A 13222-nucleotide genomic window follows, 5' to 3' on the forward strand; every position below is an offset into this window, starting at 1 on the left:
TTTTTGAAGATTTGCCGGTCTCTCCTGTCCAAACGCACGGGGATAGAAAGTTGTCCTTTACACCAGAGATAGAGTTTGAGGAGCTGAATTCAACGCACTCTTCGGCTTTATTGTCACTTCAAGCACTGAGGAATTATGGCGGCTAGAATGTCGGCAGAATAGTTTTTTTTTTTTCGAAAATCAACTTGTGTTCGCGATTCCCGGTTTGAGGCTATCGTGTAACAAGTAAGTCAAGGGGGAATACAGGACCGTATCCCGTTCCTCGGTAGGGTCATTATTCCCGGAATTAGAGACCGAAATACCATTGGTACCGGAAAAAAAAGTGTAGAAAAAAGTGCGGCGGATTTGCTGGATTTTCACGGTGGTTATTACTGAGGATACCTGGATGCTACAGCTAAAAGGGCGGGCCCCTGGTTCGCTTCGTTCTCCTTGTGTAGAAAAATTTCTTTTTTGGAAGGTCAAAATGCCCGATTTTTGAAGATTTGCCGGTCTCTCCTGTCCAAACGCACGGGGATAGAAAGTTGTCCTTTACACCAGAGATAGAGTTTGAGGAGCTGAATTCAACGCACTCTTCGGCTTTATTGTCACTTCAAGCACTGAGGAATTATGGCGGCTAGAATGTCGGCAGAATAGTTTTTTTTTTTTCGAAAATCAACTTGTGTTCGCGATTCCCGGTTTGAGGCTATCGTGTAACAAGTAAGTCAAGGGGGAATACAGGACCGTATCCCGTTCCTCGGTAGGGTCATTATTCCCGGAATTAGAGACCGAAATACCATTGGTACCGGAAAAAAAAGTGTAGAAAAAAGTGCGGCGGATTTGCTGGATTTTCACGGTGGTTATTACTGAGGATACCTGGATGCTACAGCTAAAAGGGCGGGCCCCTGGTTCGCTTCGTTCTCCTTGTGTAGAAAAATTTCTTTTTTGGAAGGTCAAAATGCCCGATTTTTGAAGTTTTGCCGGTCTCTCCTGTCCAAACGCACGGGGATAGAAAGTTGTCCTTTACACCAGAGATAGAGTTTGAGGAGCTGAATTCAACGCACTCTTCGGCTTTATTGTCACTTCAAGCACTGAGGAATTATGGCGGCTAGAATGTCGGCAGAATAGTGGTTTAAACCCTTCCCATTTTTTTTTTTTCGAAAATCAACTTGTGTTCGCGATACCCGGTTTGAGGCTATCGTGTAACAAGTAAGTCAAGGGGGAATACAGGACCGTATCCCGTTCCTCGGTAGGGTCATTATTCCCGGAATTAGAGACCGAAATACCATTGGTACCGGAAAAAAAAAGTGTAGAAAAAAGTGCGGCGGATTTGCTGGATTTTCACGGTGGTTATTACTGAGGATACCTGGATGCTACAGCTAAAAGGGCGGGCCCCTGGTTCGCTTCGTTCTCCTTGTGTAGAAAAATTTCTTTTTTGGAAGGTCAAAATGCCCGATTTTTGAAATTTTGCCGGTCTCTCCTGTCCAAACGCACGGGGATAGAAAGTTGTCCTTTACACCAGAGATAGAGTTTGAGGAGCTGAATTCAACGCACTCTTCGGCTTTATTGTCACTTCTAGCACTGAGGAATTATGGCGGCTAGAATGTCGGCAGAATAGTGGTTTAAACCCTTCCCATTTTTTTTTGGAAAATCAACTTGTGTTCGCGATTCCCGGTTTGAGGCTATCGTGTAACAAGTAAGTCAAGGGGGAATACAGGACCGTATCCCGTTCCTCGGTAGGGTCATTATTCCCCGAATTAGAGACCGAAATACCATTGGTACCGGAAAAAAAAGTGTAGAAAAAAGTGCGGCGGATTTGCTGGATTTTCACGGTGGTTATTACTGAGGATACCTGGATGCTACAGCTAAAAGGGCGGGCCCCTGGTTCGCTTCGTTCTCCTTGTGTAGAAAAATTTCTTTTTTGGAAGGTCAAAATGCCCGATTTTTGAAATTTTGCCGGTCTCTCCTGTCCAAACGCACGGGGATAGAAAGTTGTCCTTTACACCAGAGATAGAGTTTGAGGAGCTGAATTCAACGCACTCTTCGGCTTTATTGTCACTTCTAGCACTGAGGAATTATGGCGGCTAGAATGTCGGCAGAATAGTGGTTTAAACCCTTCCCATTTTTTTTTTGGAAAATCAACTTGTGTTCGCGATTCCCGGTTTGAGGCTATCGTGTAACAAGTAAGTCAAGGGGGATACAGGACCGTATCCCGTTCCTCGGTAGGGTTATTATTCCCGGAATTAGAGACCGAAATACCATTGGTACCGGAAAAAAAAGTGTAGAAAAAAGTGCGGCGGATTTGCTGGATTTTCACGGTGGTTATTACTGAGGATACCTGGATGCTACAGCTAAAAGGGCGGGCCCCTGGTTCGCTTCGTTCTCCTTGTGTAGAAAAATTTTTTTTTGGAAGGTCAAAATGCCCGTTTTTTGAAGTTTTGCCGGTCTCTCCTGTCCAAACGCACGGGGATAGAAGGTTGTCCTTTACACCAGAGATAGAGTTTGAGGAGCTGAATTCAACGCACTCTTCGGCTTTATTGTCACTTCAAGCACTGAGGAATTATGGCGGCTAGAATGTCGGCAGAATAGTGGTTTAAACCCTTCCCATTTTTTTTTGGAAAATCAACTTGTGTTCGCGATTCCCGGTTTGAGGCTATCGTGTAACAAGTAAGTCAAGGGGGAATACAGGACCGTATCCCGTTCCTCGGTAGGGTCATTATTCCCGGAATTAGAGACCGAAATACCATTGGTACCGGAAAAAAAAGTGTAGAAAAAAGTGCGGCGGATTTGCTGGATTTTCACGGTGGTTATTACTGAGGATACCTGGATGCTACAGCTAAAAGGGCGGGCCCCTGGTTCGCTTCGTTCTCCTTGTGTAGAAAAATTTCTTTTTTGGAAGGTCAAAATGCCCGATTTTTGAAATTTTGCCGGTCTCTCCTGTCCAAACGCACGGGGATAGAAAGTTGTCCTTTACACCAGAGATAGAGTTTGAGGAGCTGAATTCAACGCACTCTTCGGCTTTATTGTCACTTCTAGCACTGAGGAATTATGGCGGCTAGAATGTCGGCAGAATAGTGGTTTAAACCCTTCCCATTTTTTTTTCGAAAATCAACTTGTGTTCGCGATTCCCGGTTTGAGGCTATCGTGTAACAAGTAAGTCAAGGGGGAATACAGGACCGTATCCCGTTCCTCGGTAGGGTCATTATTCCCGGAATTAGAGACCGAAATACCATTGGTACCGGAAAAAAAAGTGTAGAAAAAAGTGCGGCGGATTTGCTGGATTTTCACGGTGGTTATTACTGAGGATACCTGGATGCTACAGCTAAAAGGGCGGGCCCCTGGTTCGCTTCGTTCTCCTTGTGTAGAAAAATTTCTTTTTTGGAAGGTCAAAATGCCCGATTTTTGAAGATTTGCCGGTCTCTCCTGTCCAAACGCACGGGGATAGAAAGTTGTCCTTTACACCAGAGATAGAGTTTGAGGAGCTGAATTCAACGCACTCTTCGGCTTTATTGTCACTTCAAGCACTGAGGAATTATGGCGGCTAGAATGTCGGCAGAATAGTTTTTTTTTTTTCGAAAATCAACTTGTGTTCGCGATTCCCGGTTTGAGGCTATCGTGTAACAAGTAAGTCAAGGGGGAATACAGGACCGTATCCCGTTCCTCGGTAGGGTCATTATTCCCGGAATTAGAGACCGAAATACCATTGGTACCGGAAAAAAAAGTGTAGAAAAAAGTGCGGCGGATTTGCTGGATTTTCACGGTGGTTATTACTGAGGATACCTGGATGCTACAGCTAAAAGGGCGGGCCCCTGGTTCGCTTCGTTCTCCTTGTGTAGAAAAATTTCTTTTTTGGAAGGTCAAAATGCCCGATTTTTGAAGTTTTGCCGGTCTCTCCTGTCCAAACGCACGGGGATAGAAAGTTGTCCTTTACACCAGAGATAGAGTTTGAGGAGCTGAATTCAACGCACTCTTCGGCTTTATTGTCACTTCAAGCACTGAGGAATTATGGCGGCTAGAATGTCGGCAGAATAGTGGTTTAAACCCTTCCCATTTTTTTTTTTTCGAAAATCAACTTGTGTTCGCGATACCCGGTTTGAGGCTATCGTGTAACAAGTAAGTCAAGGGGGAATACAGGACCGTATCCCGTTCCTCGGTAGGGTCATTATTCCCGGAATTAGAGACCGAAATACCATTGGTACCGGAAAAAAAAAGTGTAGAAAAAAGTGCGGCGGATTTGCTGGATTTTCACGGTGGTTATTACTGAGGATACCTGGATGCTACAGCTAAAAGGGCGGGCCCCTGGTTCGCTTCGTTCTCCTTGTGTAGAAAAATTTCTTTTTTGGAAGGTCAAAATGCCCGATTTTTGAAATTTTGCCGGTCTCTCCTGTCCAAACGCACGGGGATAGAAAGTTGTCCTTTACACCAGAGATAGAGTTTGAGGAGCTGAATTCAACGCACTCTTCGGCTTTATTGTCACTTCTAGCACTGAGGAATTATGGCGGCTAGAATGTCGGCAGAATAGTGGTTTAAACCCTTCCCATTTTTTTTTGGAAAATCAACTTGTGTTCGCGATTCCCGGTTTGAGGCTATCGTGTAACAAGTAAGTCAAGGGGGAATACAGGACCGTATCCCGTTCCTCGGTAGGGTCATTATTCCCCGAATTAGAGACCGAAATACCATTGGTACCGGAAAAAAAAGTGTAGAAAAAAGTGCGGCGGATTTGCTGGATTTTCACGGTGGTTATTACTGAGGATACCTGGATGCTACAGCTAAAAGGGCGGGCCCCTGGTTCGCTTCGTTCTCCTTGTGTAGAAAAATTTCTTTTTTGGAAGGTCAAAATGCCCGATTTTTGAAATTTTGCCGGTCTCTCCTGTCCAAACGCACGGGGATAGAAAGTTGTCCTTTACACCAGAGATAGAGTTTGAGGAGCTGAATTCAACGCACTCTTCGGCTTTATTGTCACTTCAAGCACTGAGGAATTATGGCGGCTAGAATGTCGGCAGAATAGTGGTTTAAACCCTTCCCATTTTTTTTTTGGAAAATCAACTTGTGTTCGCGATTCCCGGTTTGAGGCTATCGTGTAACAAGTAAGTCAAGGGGGAATACAGGACCGTATCCCGTTCCTCGGTAGGGTCATTATTCCCGGAATTAGAGACCGAAATACCATTGCTACCGGAAAAAAAAAGTGTAGAAAAAAGTGCGGCGGATTTGCTGGATTTTCACGGTGGTTATTACTGAGGATACCTGGATGCTACAGCTAAAAGGGCGGGCCCCTGGTTCGCTTCGTTCTCCTTGTGTAGAAAAATTTCTTTTTTGGAAGGTCAAAATGCCCGATTTTTGAAATTTTGCCGGTCTCTCCTGTCCAAACGCACGGGGATAGAAAGTTGTCCTTTACACCAGAAATAGAGTTTGAGGAGCTGAATTCAACGCACTCTTCGGCTTTATTGTCACTTCTAGCACTGAGGAATTATGGCGGCTAGAATGTCGGCAGAATAGTGGTTTAAACCCTTCCCATTCTTTTTTCGAAAATCAACTTGTGTTCGCGATTCCCGGTTTGAGGCTATCGTGTAACAAGTAAGTCAAGGGGGAATACAGGACCGTATCCCGTTCCTCGGTAGGGTCATTATTCCCGGAATTAGAGACCGAAATACCATTGGTACCGGAAAAAAAAGTGTAGAAAAAAGTGCGGCGGATTTGCTGGATTTTCACGGTGGTTATTACTGAGGATACCTGGATGCTACAGCTAAAAGGGCGGGCCCCTGGTTCGCTTCGTTCTCCTTGTGTAGAAAAATTTCTTTTTTGGAAGGTCAAAATGCCCGATTTTTGAAAATTTGCCGGTCTCTCCTGTCCAAACGCACGGGGATAGAAAGTTGTCCTTTACACCAGAGATAGAGTTTGAGGAGCTGAATTCAACGCACTCTTCGGCTTTATTGTCACTTCAAGCACTGAGGAATTATGGCGGCTAGAATGTCGGCAGAATAGTGGTTTAAACCCTTCTCATTTTTTTTTTCGAAAATCAACTTGTGTTCGCGATTCCCGGTTTGAGGCTATCGTGTAACAAGTAAGTCAAGGGGGAATACAGGACCGTATCCCGTTCCTCGGTAGGGTCATTATTCCCGGAATTAGAGACCGAAATACCATTGGTACCGGAAAAAAAAGTGTAGAAAAAAGTGCGGCGGATTTGCTGGATTTTCACGGTGGTTATTACTGAGGATACCTGGATGCTACAGCTAAAAGGGCGGGCCCCTGGTTCGCTTCGTTCTCCTTGTGTAGAAAAATTTCTTTTTTGGAAGGTCAAAATGCCCGATTTTTGAAGTTTTGCCGGTCTCTCCTGTCCAAACGCACGGGGATAGAAAGTTGTCCTTTACACCAGAGATAGAGTTTGAGGAGCTGAATTCAACGCACTCTTCGGCTTTATTGTCACTTCAAGCACTGAGGAATTATGGCGGCTAGAATGTCGGCAGAATAGTGGTTTAAACCCTTCCCATTTTTTTTTCGAAAATCAACTTGTGTTCGCGATTCCCGGTTTGAGGCTATCGTGTAACAAGTAAGTCAAGGGGGAATACAGGACCGTATCCCGTTCCTGGGTAGGGTCATTATTCCCGGAAATAGAGACCGAAATACCATTGGTACCGGAAAAAAAAGTGTAGAAAAAAGTGCGGCGGATTTGCTGGATTTTCACGGTGGTTATTACTGAGGATACCTGGATGCTACAGCTAAAAGGGCGGGCCCCTGGTTCGCTTCGTTCTCCTTGTGTAGAAAAATGTCTTTTTTGGAAGGTCAAAATGCCCGATTTTTGAAGTTTTGCCGGTCTCTCCTGTCCAAACGCACGGGGATAGAAAGGTGTCCTTTACACCAGAGATAGAGTTTGAGGAGCTGAATTCAACGCACTCTTCGGCTTTATTATCACTTCAAGCACTGAGGAATTATGGCGGCTAGAATGTCGGCAGAATAGTGGTTTAAACCCTTCCCATTTTTTTTTTCGAAAATCAACTTGAGTTCGCGATTCCCGGTTTGAGGCTATCGTGTAACAAGTAAGTCAAGGGGGAATACAGGACCGTATCCCGTTCCTCGGTTGGGTCATTATTCCCGGAATTAGAGACCGAAATACCATTGGTACCGGAAAAAAAAGTGTAGAAAAAAGTGCGGCGGATTTGCTGGATTTTCACGGTGGTTATTACTGAGGATACCTGGATGCTACAGCTAAAAGGGCGGGCCCCTGGTTCGCTTCGTTCTCCTTGTGTAGAAAAATTTCTTTTTTGGAAGGTCAAAATGCCCGATTTTTGAAATTTTGCCGGTCTCTCCTGTCCAAACGCACGGGGATAGAAAGTTCTCCTTTACACCAGAGATAGAGTTTGAGGAGCTGAATTCAACGCACTCTTCGGCTTTATTGTCACTTCAAGCACTGAGGAATTATGGCGGCTAGAATGTCGGCAGAATAGTGGTTTAAACCCTTCCCATTTTTTTTCGAAAATCAACTTGTGTTCGCGATTCCCGGTTTGAGGCTATCGTGTAACAAGTAAGTCAAGGGGGAATACAGGACCGTATCCCGTTCCTCGGTAGGGTCATTATTCCCGGAATTAGAGACCGAAATACCATTGGTACCGGAAAAAAAAGTGTAGAAAAAAGTGCGGCGGATTTGCTGGATTTTCACGGTGGTTATTACTGAGGATACCTGGATGCTACAGCTAAAAGGGCGGGCCCCTGGTTCGCTTCGTTCTCCTTGTGTAGAAAAATTTCTTTTTTGGAAGGTCAAAATGCCCGATTTTTGAAGTTTTGCCGGTCTCTCGTGTCCAAACGCACGGGGATAGAAAGTTGTCCTTTACACCAGAGATAGAGTTTGAGGAGCTGAATTCAACGCACTCTTCGGCTTTATTGTCACTTCAAGCACTGAGGAATTATGGCGGCTAGAATGTCGGCAGAATAGTGGTTTAAACCCTTCCCATTTTTTTTTCGAAAATCAACTTGTGTTCGCGATTCCCGGTTTGAGGCTATCGTGTAACAAGTAAGTCAAGGGGGAATACAGGACCGTATCCCGTTCCTGGGTAGGGTCATTATTCCCGGAATTAGAGACCGAAATACCATTGGTACCGGAAAAAAAAGTGTAGAAAAAAGTGCGGCGGATTTGCTGGATTTTCACGGTGGTTATTACTGAGGATACCTGGATGCTACAGCTAAAAGGGCGGGCCCCTGGTTCGCTTCGTTCTCCTTGTGTAGAAAAATTTCTTTTTTGGAAGGTCAAAATGCCCGATTTTTGAAATTTTGCCGGTCTCTCCTGTCCAAACGCACGGGGATAGAAGTTGTCCTTTACACCAGAGATAGAGTTTGAGGAGCTGAATTCAATGCACTCTTCGGATTTATTATCACTTCAAGCACTGAGGAATTATGGCGGCTAGAATGTCGGCAGAATAGTGGTTTAAACCCTTCCCATTTTTTTTTTCGAAAATCAAATTGTGTTCGCGATTCCCGGTTTGAGGCTATCGTGTAACAAGTAAGTCAAGGGGGAGTACAGGACCGTATCCCGTTCCTCGGTAGGGTCATTATTCCCGGAATTAGAGACCGAAATACCATTGGTACCGGAAAAAAAAGTGTAGAAAAAAGTGCGGCGGATTTGCTGGATTTTCACGGTGGTTATTACTGAGGATACCTGGATGCTACAGCTAAAAGGGCGGGCCCCTGGTTCGCTTCGTTCTCCTTGTGTAGAAAAATTTCTTTTCTGGAAGGTCAAAATGCCCGATTTTTGAAATTTTGCCGGTCTCTCCTGTCCAAACGCACGGGGATAGAAAGTTGTCCTTTACACCAGAGATAGAGTTTGAGGAGCTGAATTCAACGCACTCTTCGGCTTTATTGTCACTTCAAGCACTGAGGAATTATGGCGGCTAGAATGTCGGCAGAATAGTGGTTTAAACCCTTCCCATTTTTTTTTCGAAAATCAACTTGTGTTCGCGATTCCCGGTTTGAGGCTATCGTGTAACAAGTAAGTCAAGGGGGAATACAGGACCGTATCCCGTTCCTCGGTAGGGTCATTATTCCCGGAATTAGAGACCGAAATACCATTGGTACCGGAAAAAAAAAGTGTAGAAAAAAGTGCGGCGGATTTGCTGGATTTTCACGGTGGTTATTACTGAGGATACCTGGATGCTACAGCTAAAAGGGCGGGCCCCTGGTTCGCTTCGTTCTCCTTGTGTAGAAAAATTTCTTTTTTGGAAGGTCAAAATGCCCGATTTTTGAAATTTTGCCGGTCTCTCCTGTCCAAACGCACGCGGATAGAAAGTTGTCCTTTACACCAGAGATAGAGTTTGAGGAGCTGAATTCAACGCACTCTTCGGCTTTATTGTCACTTCTAGCACTGAGGAATTATGGCGGCTAGAATGTCGGCAGAATAGTGGTTTAAACCCTTCCCATTTTTTTTTTTCGAAAATCAACTTGTGTTCGCGATGTCCGGTTTGAGGCTATCGTGTAACAAGTAAGTCAAGGGGGAATACAGGACCGTATCCCGTTCCTCGGTTGGGTCATTATTCCCGGAATTAGAGACCGAAATACCATTGGTACCGGAAAAAAAAGTGTAGAAAAAAGTGCGGCGGATTTGCTGGATTTTTACGGTGGTTATTACTGAGGATACCTGGATGCTACAGCTAAAAGGGCGGGCCCCTGGTTCGCTTCGTTCTCCTTGTGTAGAAAAATTTCTTTTTTGGAAGGTCAAAATGCCCGATTTTTGAAATTTTGCCGGTCTCTCCTGTCCAAACGCACGGGATAGAAAGTTGTCCTTTACACCAGAGATAGAGTTTGAGGAGCTGAATTCAACGCACTCTTCGGCTTTATTGTCACTTCAAGCACTGAGGAATTATGGCGGCTAGAATGTCGGCAGAATAGTGGTTTAAACCCTTCCCATTTTTTTTTCGAAAATCAACTTGTGTTCGCGATTCCCGGTTTGAGGCTATCGTGTAACAAGTAAGTCAAGGGGGAATACAGGACCGTATCCCGTTCCTCGGTAGGGTCATTATTCCCGGAATTAGAGACCGAAATACCATTGGTACCGGAAAAAAAAGTGTAGAAAAAAGTGCGGCGGATTTGCTGGATTTTCACGGTGGTTATTACTGAGGATACCTGGATGCTACAGCTAAAAGGGCGGGCCCCTGGTTCGCTTCGTTCTCCTTGTGTAGAAAAATTTCTTTTTTGGAAGGTCAAAATGCCCGATTTTTGAAATTTTACTTTCTCTCCTGTCCAAACGCACGGGGATAGAAAGTTGTCCTTTACACCAGAGATAGAGTTTGAGGAGCTGAATTCAACGCACTCTTCGGCTATATTATCACTTCAAGCACTGAGGAATTATGGCGGCTAGAATGTCGGCAGAATAGTGGTTTAAACCCTTCCCATTTTTTTTTCGAAAATCAACTTGTGTTCGCGATTCCCGGTTTGAGGCTATCGTGTAACAAGTAAGTCAAGGGGGAATACAGGACCGTATCCCGTTCCTCGGTAGGGTCATTATTCCCGGAATTAGAGACCGAAATACCATTGGTACCGGAAAAAAAAAGTGTAGAAAAAAGTGCGGCGGATTTGCTGGATTTTCACGGTGGTTATTACTGAGGATACCTGGATGCTACAGCTAAAAGGGCGGGCCCCTGGTTCTCTTCGTTCTCCTTGTGTAGAAAAATTTCTTTTTTGGAAGGTCAAAATGCCCGATTTTTGAAATTTTGCCGGTCTCTCCTGTCCAAACGCACGGGGATAGAAAGTTGTCCTTTACACCAGAGATAGAGTTTGAGGAGCTGAATTCAACGCACTCTTCGGCTTTATTATCACTTCAAGCACTGAGGAATTATGGCGGCTAGAATGTCGGCAGAATAGTGGTTTAAACCCTTCCCATTTTTTTTTTTCGAAAATCAAATTGTGTTCGCGATTCCCGGTTTGAGGCTATCGTGTAACAAGTAAGTCAAGGGGGAATACAGGACCGTATCCCGTTCCTCGGTAGGGTCATTATTCCCGGAATTAGAGACCGAAATACCATTGGTACCGGAAAAAAAAGTGTAGAAAAAAGTGCGGCGGATTTGCTGGATTTTCACGGTGGTTATTACTGAGGATACCTGGATGCTACAGCTAAAAGGGCGGGCCCCTGGTTCGCTTCGTTCTCCTTGTGTAGAAAAATTTCTTTTCTGGAAGGTCAAAATGCCCGATTTTTGAAATTTTGCCGGTCTCTCCTGTCCAAACGCACGGGGATAGAAAGTTGTCCTTTACACCAGAGATAGAGTTTGAGGAGCTGAATTCAACGCACTCTTCGGCTTTATTGTCACTTCAAGCACTGAGGAATTATGGCGGCTAGAATGTCGGCAGAATAGTGGTTTAAACCCTTCCCATTTTTTTTTCGAAAATCAACTTGTGTTCGCGATTCCCGGTTTGAGGCTATCGTGTAACAAGTAAGTCAAGGGGGAATACAGGACCGTATCCCGTTCCTCGGTAGGGTCATTATTCCCGGAATTAGAGACCGAAATACCATTGGTACCGGAAAAAAAAGTGTAGAAAAAAGTGCGGCGGATTTGCTGGATTTTCACGGTGGTTATTACTGAGGATACCTTGATGCTACAGCTAAAAGGGCGGGCCCCTGGTTCGCTTCGTTCTCCTTGTGTAGAAAAATTTCTTTTTTGGAAGGTCAAAATGCCCGATTTTTGAAGATTTGCCGGTCTCTCCTGTCCAAACGCACGGGGATAGAAAGTTGTCCTTTACACCAGAGATAGAGTTTGAGGAGCTGAATTCAACGCACTCTTCGGCTTTATTGTCACTTCAAGCACTGAGGAATTATGGCGGCTAGAATGTCGGCAGAATAGTGGTTTAAACCCTTCCCATTTTTTTTTTTTCGAAAATCAACTTGTGTTCGCGATTCCCGGTTTGAGGCTATCGTGTAACAAGTAAGTCAAGGGGGAATACAGGACCGTATCCCGTTCCTCGGTAGGGTCATTATTCCCGGAATTAGAGACCGAAATACCATTGGTACCGGAAAAAAAAGTGTAGAAAAAAGTGCGGCGGATTTGCTGGATTTTCACGGTGGTTATTACTGAGGATACCTGGATGCTACAGCTAAAAGTGCGGGCCCCTGGTTCGCTTCGTTCTCCTTGTGTAGAAAAATTTCTTTTTTGGAAGGTCAAAATGCCCGATTTTTGAAGTTTTGCCGGTCTCTCCTGTCCAAACGCACGGGGATAGAAAGTTGTCCTTTACACCAGAGATAGAGTTTGAGGAGCTGAATTCAACGCACTCTTCGGCTTTATTGTCACTTTAAGCACTGAGGAATTATGGCGGCTAGAATGTCGGCAGAATAGTGGTTTAAACCCTTCCCATTTTTTTTTTCGAAAATCAACTTGTGTTCGCGATTCCCGGTTTGAGGCTATCGTGTAACAAGTAAGTCAAGGGGGAATACAGGACCGTATCCCGTTCCTCGGTAGGGTCATTATTCCCGGAATTAGAGACCGAAATACCATTGGTACCGGAAAAAAAAGTGTAGAAAAAAGTGCGGCGGATTTGCTGGATTTTCACGGTGGTTATTACTGAGGATACCTGGATGCTACAGCTAAAAGGGCGGGCCCCTGGTTCGCTTCGTTCTCCTTGTGTAGAAAAATTTCTTTTTTGGAAAGTCAAAATGCCCGATTTTTGAAGTTTTGCCGGTCTCTCCTGTCCAAACGCACGGGGATAGAAAGTTGTCCTTTACACCAGAGATAGAGTTTGAGGAGCTGAATTCAACGCACTCTTCGGCTTTATTATCACTTCAAGCACTGAGGAATTATGGCGGCTAGAATGTCGGCAGAATAGTGGTTTAAACCCTTCCCATTTTTTTTTTCGAAAATCAACTTGTGTTCGCGATTCCCGGTTTGAGGCTATCGTGTAACAAGTAAGTCAAGGGGGAATACAGGACCGTATCCCGTTCCTGGGTAGGGTCATTATTCCCGGAATTAGAGACCGAAATACCATTGGTACCGGAAAAAAAAGTGTAGAAAAAAGTGCGGCGGATTTGCTGGATTTTCACGGTGGTTATTACTGAGGATACCTGGATGCTACAGCTAAAAGGGCGGGCCCCTGGTTCGCTTCGTTCTCCTTGTGTAGAAAAATTTCTTTTCTGGAAGGTCAAAATGCCCGATTTTTGAAATTTTGCCGGTCTCTCCTGTCCAAACGCACGGGGATAGAAAGTTGTCCTTTACACCAGAGATAGAGTTTGAGGAGCTGAATTCAACGCACTCATCGGCTTTATTGTCACTTCAAGCAC

The 13222-nt window shown here is 44.7% G+C and overlaps 1 long non-coding RNA gene across 2 annotated transcripts in view; it reads left to right on the plus strand.

The window, feature by feature from the left end:
* LOC138715617 (uncharacterized) overlaps positions 1–13222 on the plus strand; it is a 511884-nt gene that overhangs the window by 140664 nt on the left and 357998 nt on the right. The gene's annotated exons all lie outside the window — the stretch shown is intronic.

This window comes from Periplaneta americana, chromosome 15, assembly GCF_040183065.1.
Source record: "Periplaneta americana isolate PAMFEO1 chromosome 15, P.americana_PAMFEO1_priV1, whole genome shotgun sequence".
Taxonomy (NCBI): Eukaryota; Metazoa; Arthropoda; class Insecta; order Blattodea; family Blattidae; genus Periplaneta; species Periplaneta americana.